This window comes from Ailuropoda melanoleuca, chromosome 6 (genome assembly GCF_002007445.2).
Source record: "Ailuropoda melanoleuca isolate Jingjing chromosome 6, ASM200744v2, whole genome shotgun sequence".
NCBI lineage: Eukaryota > Metazoa > Chordata > Mammalia > Carnivora > Ursidae > Ailuropoda > Ailuropoda melanoleuca.
The window spans coordinates 27,026,305-27,032,632 of NC_048223.1; positions in this window are offsets into that span (position 1 = coordinate 27,026,305).

Genomic DNA, 6,328 nt, shown 5'->3' on the forward strand with positions numbered 1-6,328 from the left:
CAACTGAGCCATCCAGGCACCACTCAGCATTATTTACAATAGCCAAATTATTGAAGCAACCCAAGTGATCTTTGATAGATGGATAAAGAAGATATGGTGTGTACAAACACACACACACACACACACACACACACACACACACACAGGAATATCACTCAGCCATAAAAAAGAATGAAGTCTTACTACTTGCAGCAACATGGATGGATCTAGAGGTATAATGCTGAGTGAAGTAGAGAAAGACAAAAACCATATAATTTCACTCATATGTGGAATTTAAGAAATAAAACAAATAAAGAAAAAAAGAGACCCAAAAACTCACTCTTAAGTATAAAGAACAAACTGGTGATTACCAGAGCAGAGGTGGGGGGGGGAATGGGCAAAATAGGTGAAAGGGATTAAGAGTATATTTATCATGGGGCGCCTGGGTGGCACAGTCGTTAGGCGTCTGCCTTCAGCTCAGGGCGTGATCCCGGTGTTGTGGGATCGAGCCCCATGTCAGGCTCCTCTGCTATGAGCCTGCTGCTTCCTCTCCCACTCCCCCTGCTTGTGTTCCCTCTCTTGCTGGCTGTCTCTATCTCTGTTAAATAAATAAGTAAATAAAATCTTTTTAAAAAAAAAAAGTATATTTATCGTGATGAGCACTGAGTAACGTACAGAATTGTTGAATCACTATATTGTACACCTACAACTAATATAACACTGTAAGTTAATTACACTGGAATTAAAACATTAATTAATTTTTATTTTTATTTTATTTTATTTTTTTTAAAGATTTTTATTTTTTTATTTGACAGAGATAGAGACAGCCAGCGAGAGAGGGAACACAAGCAGGGGGAGTGGGAGAAGAAGAAGCAGGCTCATAGCGGAGTAGCCTGATGCGGGGCTCAATCCCATAACGCTGGGATCACGCCCTGAGCTGAAGGCAGACGCTTAACCGCTGTGCCACCCAGGCACCCCTAATTTTTAAAAAGATAGTATGGAACTGGCATAAACGTTATTGGTCAGAATAGAGTTGAAAGTCCAGAAATAAATCCTTATATCTACAGTCAATTGATTTTCAACAGTGGCACCAAGGTTATTCATTAGGGAGAGAATCGTCTTGTCAATACCTAGTGCTGGAACAACTGGAAAGCCACATACAAAACATTGAAGTTGGACAATATACAATAATATCACGTCACACCATATACAATAATAAACTAAAAAGTGGATCAAAGACCTAAACGGTAGAGTCAAAACTATAAAACTCTTAGACAAAAACATAGGGTAATTCTTCATGACCCTGGATTTGGAAGGAATTTTTTTTTTTAAAGATTTTATTTTAGAGGCGCCTGGGTGGCGCAGTCATTAAGCGTCTGCCTTCGGCTCAGTGTGTGATCCCGGTGTTCTGGGATCGAGCCCCACGTCAGGCTCCTCCGCTAGGAGCCTGCTTCTTCCTCTCCCACTCCCCCTGCTTGTGTTCCCTCTCTCGTTGGCTGTCTCTCTCTGTCAAATAAATAAATAAAATCTTTAAAAAAAAGGATTTTATTTTAAGCAATCTCTATACCCAATGTGAGGCTCAAAGTCACAATCTCAAGATTGAGAGTCACATGCTCTACCAGCTGAGCCAGCGAGGTGCCCCTAGAAGGAATTTTTTTTAAAAGATTTTATTTATTTGAGAGACAGTGAGAGAGAGAGCGAGAGAGTGCACAGGTGGGGTGAGGGGCAGAGAGAGAAGCAGACTCCCGATGAGCAGGGAGCCCAACGTGGGGCTTGATCCCCCATGACCTGAGTCAAAGGCAGACACTTAATGGACTGAGCCAGCCAGGTGCCCCTGGAGGGAATTCTTAAATGTAACACCAAAAGCATGAGCATCAACAAAAAAACAGACAATTTGGACTTCATCAAAATCAACTTTTGTCCTGCAAAAGCTACTATCAAAACTAAAAAGACAAACCACAGGAGAAAATCTTTGCAAATTATATATCGAATAAGTGACTTGTCTCCAGGATATATAAAGAACTCTTATAATTGCCAATAATAAAAAGACAAATAACTCCATTTTCAAAAGGGCAAAAGATCTGAATTGATGCTTCTCCAAAGATAGTCAATAAGCAGATGAAAACATGTTCATCATCATTATATCAAAGAAATGCAAATTAAAATCACAGTGAGATACCACTTCAGGTCCAGTAGGATGGCTACAATCAAAAAGTCAGATAACAGTAAGTGTTGACGGAAAGTGGAGAAATCAAAATACTCATACTCTGCTGAGAGAAACATAAAATGGTCCATCCACTTTGGAAAACAGTCTAACAGCTCCTCAATATTTAAACATAGAATTACTATTTGACTCCGCAATTCTACTCCTCAGTATACATCCAAGAGAATTCAAAACATACATCCACACAAAAGCTTGTACAGGAATGGTCATGGCAGCATTATTCACAATATCCAAAATATGGAAACTACCCATAGGTCCATCAATTGATAAATGAATAAATAAAATATATCCATACGATGAAATTTTTTTGGCCATAAAAGGAATGAAGTACTAATACGTGCTACAACATGGATCAACTTTAAAAATAGTATGCAAAGTGAAAGAAGCCAGTCACAAAAGGTCACATGTTACATGATTCCATTCATATAAAATATCCAGAAAAGGAAAATAAACAGTGATAGAAAGTAGATTCGTGATCTGCTGGGGGAAGGGGGGATGGGCAGACTGGTGGCTGATAGCCAAAGTATTGAGTTTCTTTTTGAGGTAAAGAAATGTTCTAAAATTGCTTGTGGTAGGGGCACCTGGGTGGCTCAGTCAGTTGAGCATCTGCCTTCTGCTTGGGTCATCATCCCAGAGTCCTGGAACAAGCCCCAGGTTGGGTTCCCTGCTCATCGGGGAGACTGCCTCTCCCTCTCCCCCTGCCGCTCCCCCTGCTGTGCTCGGTCTCTCTCTCAAATAAATAAATAAAATCTTTGGGGGGGAGGAATTAGTGCATTGATTATCCAAGCACGAGCTGCCTCTCTCACTCCAAAGTTTCCATACTGGCAGGCAGATGGATCACAGAGGCCATGAAGGAGAAGAGAGGTGAGTTAAGAAAGGGCCAGAGTTGGGAGCAGGGTAGGGTATGGAAGGGATCAGTGGAAGAGAAAGAATAGGAGCAGAAATCGAAAGCTAAACGGAAGAGGGAAAATTGAACAAGAGAACCAGAGCTAAAGCAACAGCAACAACAATTCATTCAAACTTAGCTTCTTGAAGAAGCATCTGCATAGCTGAAAGGTGTGAGTGCCAAGCTGCGCCCCCCTGCCCCGCACTGCCCTGGTTGGGATGCAGAGGAACCTGAGGTGAGGGTGAGGGGTCCATACAGACATCCAGACAATTCTAAGGCAAGGGGTCCTTGAGCTCCATGTTGAAACAGTGACGTAGAGAAAGAAGGAGAGAATCAGTGCACAGGACAGTACAGGAAGACGTTCCGGGGTTTTATGAAATCCCTAGTAGTCATGGGAGGACTCTTAAAGTTGAGGCAGAGTTGGTTTTTTAATAAGAAAACTCTAACCTTAACCGTTTTGCAATATTAGCTTTTGACTTATTCTTACTCTAATTATAAATCGGGATTTTAAACAGGCTGTGAGCACGCAATAACAAAATTAGGGTTCAAATTTAAAGACAGCTACAAACATAGGAAAACTAAGCCTTAAATAATCAGCCAACTTACAAGTATTTATTGAATACCAACCACGTAACCATCATTATATAGGCATTATGAAAAAGAAGACAAATTTAAAACATTGTCCTTGACTCCAAGGATACTATAAATATGGAGACAAGGCATTTAATAATAAATGAGAATCATTTATTCATTCAACAAACATTGACTGAGTGCCTACAAAGCAGATAGAGTATGAAAGAATATTTTGTACGGTATTCTTTATGCCTTTTTATATGTCTGAAACCATTTATGATGATTTTAAAGCAGTAATTAAATTGCTCAGTATGAGTGTTGGTTGGTAACTAACAACTGCTCATAGTATTAATTTCACATTTTGAAAAAGAAATATGGCACTCAAGGCAGAATTAGGATTAACACTAATTGAAAATGATGCTTTCAAATTATCCTAAAGCCAGAATAATCTGGTAACTCCTTTTTGCTTTGGATGACTTGGATTTACCTTTCCTTTCAAGGTGGCTTCCTTACAAACTCTTCATTCATTATATTTAATGAGCATGTTGCCCAGTGTTTTTTGAAAGACTTTTTACACGCGTGTATTTTGGTGTCTGAATAGAGCAAAGGAAAGGGAGCCCTACATTGTGCCTCTTTGCATTCCCATCATGCAGCACCATCTCCTAAAAAGGTTGTTAATAATGTTGTTCAAATATGAAAGGTCCTTGTCATTAAAAACAGTATAATTGGACAGTGTAATACTTAGACTACGGGCTTGCCACATTATTTCAGCCTTTTACTGACCAGAGTTAGGTTTCTAATGTAGATGATGCCCTATTCCAAAGAAAAATAAACTGTGAAATAATGGAATTACGCTGTTTTACAGAGAAAGCTGGTAACAGGCTTTCCTGATGGAGAATGATTAGATTCATGGATCATTTATGTCCATGTGCTTGCCCAGAACTAAAGTATTTGAATACGCTGATCAGCCAAGCTCCTTACGCAATGTTGGGCTATGTAAATGTAAATCCCCAAGTAAAATCTCTGCCCAGTAGAAACGTAAAATCCAAAGCAAAGATAACAGGGAAAGAGGACACATTTATTCAAAAGAAAAGAAGATAAGAATTTTAATGCACTCCATTGAACTTTGTGTGTTTCTAAAGTACTATGAACTGATCCTGGGTAGTAGTATTTTTCCTCCCGTGTATGGCAGTATTAGGGGCACTCGTATATCAGCCTCTGGAAACCACATCACTTGTTTTTGATCTGTCTTGCCGAATAAATCTAACAACTCGTACTTACCTTCAGTTCTGTGAGCTTTTTACCACCACGCCTCAGATGCGTGCTTCCTTCTTCAGAATCCTTCTCCACGTCGGAGCTGTAGCCCCTGGCTGACGGCTCCTCTTAACCTTCTCAGCTTTCCTTTCCCCCTTTTCCTTCTATGGAGCCCACCTGGCAGAGCTCCAGCCCTGGCTCCCACTCTCCACCTGTCGTCTGTGACCCCGGGGCTGCTGAGCGTGGCTGAGAAAACTTCCCAACCACCTTTTACTCAACATCCGGGTGCTTGCGGGAACTGCAGAATCTCAGCCCTGCCCCAGGCCCACTGAGTCCAAATCTGTGGTTTAACAGGGTCCCCAGGTGATTCCAATGCATATTAAGATTGGGAAGCGTCAATACAAAACACTGGTGTTGCTACAAGAAGCGTGGTCTCCAGTCCCAGCTGGCCTCGGCCCCCTCCAGACACCCTCGGGAGGTTTCCCTAGGCAGCATGCCATCCCATGCCCTGGAGCTGGGATTTCAAACTCGCTGCTCTCTTTAAAAACCCACCCGTTACTTTTCCTCTTTGGTCAGCAGGTCACATTACCTCTTCTTTCTTTGAGAGACAGAGACAGAGCATGCTCCTCAGGCAGGAAGTCCTCCATTGCCGCCCCACTGCCTAAATCCCACCTCAGTGCCGCTTACTTCCGTGCCTACGCATCCCCCCTCTCCTCAACAATAGAAGAGGGGCTTTCCCACCTACTGTGGGCAGATCTCCATCTGCGGCCTCAAATCCATCTTCTCCCTCCACCTCCTGGGTCTCACTCCATCAACAGACAAATTCAATCTGCCATTTTTATTCAAATAGGTTTCTGGTACTGCCTCAACGAACTCTGTTCTTTCACCACCACCTTCTACCGTCCCCATCTTATCTCTGATTCAATCCTCAGCTCATTGCCATCTGGCTTCTCCTCTCGCCATTCTGGGAACCCTGCTCCAAGGACCCAGTCTCACTCGGCCGCCTCTGACACTGCCATTCTCTCATTGGGGCCCCCTCTGGAGTTCGCTTCTGGGATACCTCTCCCCCCTAGCTTTGATTTTCAATCTCCCACTACTCTTTCTAAGTCATTCCCTTCATAGAGCCATTCTCCTTTACCTGGACCTCAAGACTGGTGTTCCCAGGGATGCATCTTTGGCTTTTCCTTTCTCTCCTTCCTCACCACTTGATTTCATCCACTTCACGCCATAGGCTGCTGATTCCCAGTCTACAGCCCAGACCTCCCTCATGAACCTATATGATCGATCTGCTTGTGTGTACCCCTCTGAGACGTAACTGAGGCTACTCTAATTCCGGATGTCCCTACCTGATTTCATTTGTTCGTGCAAGAACTGCTGATGGAGCATCTACCATGAGCCAATTCTAGGTGCTG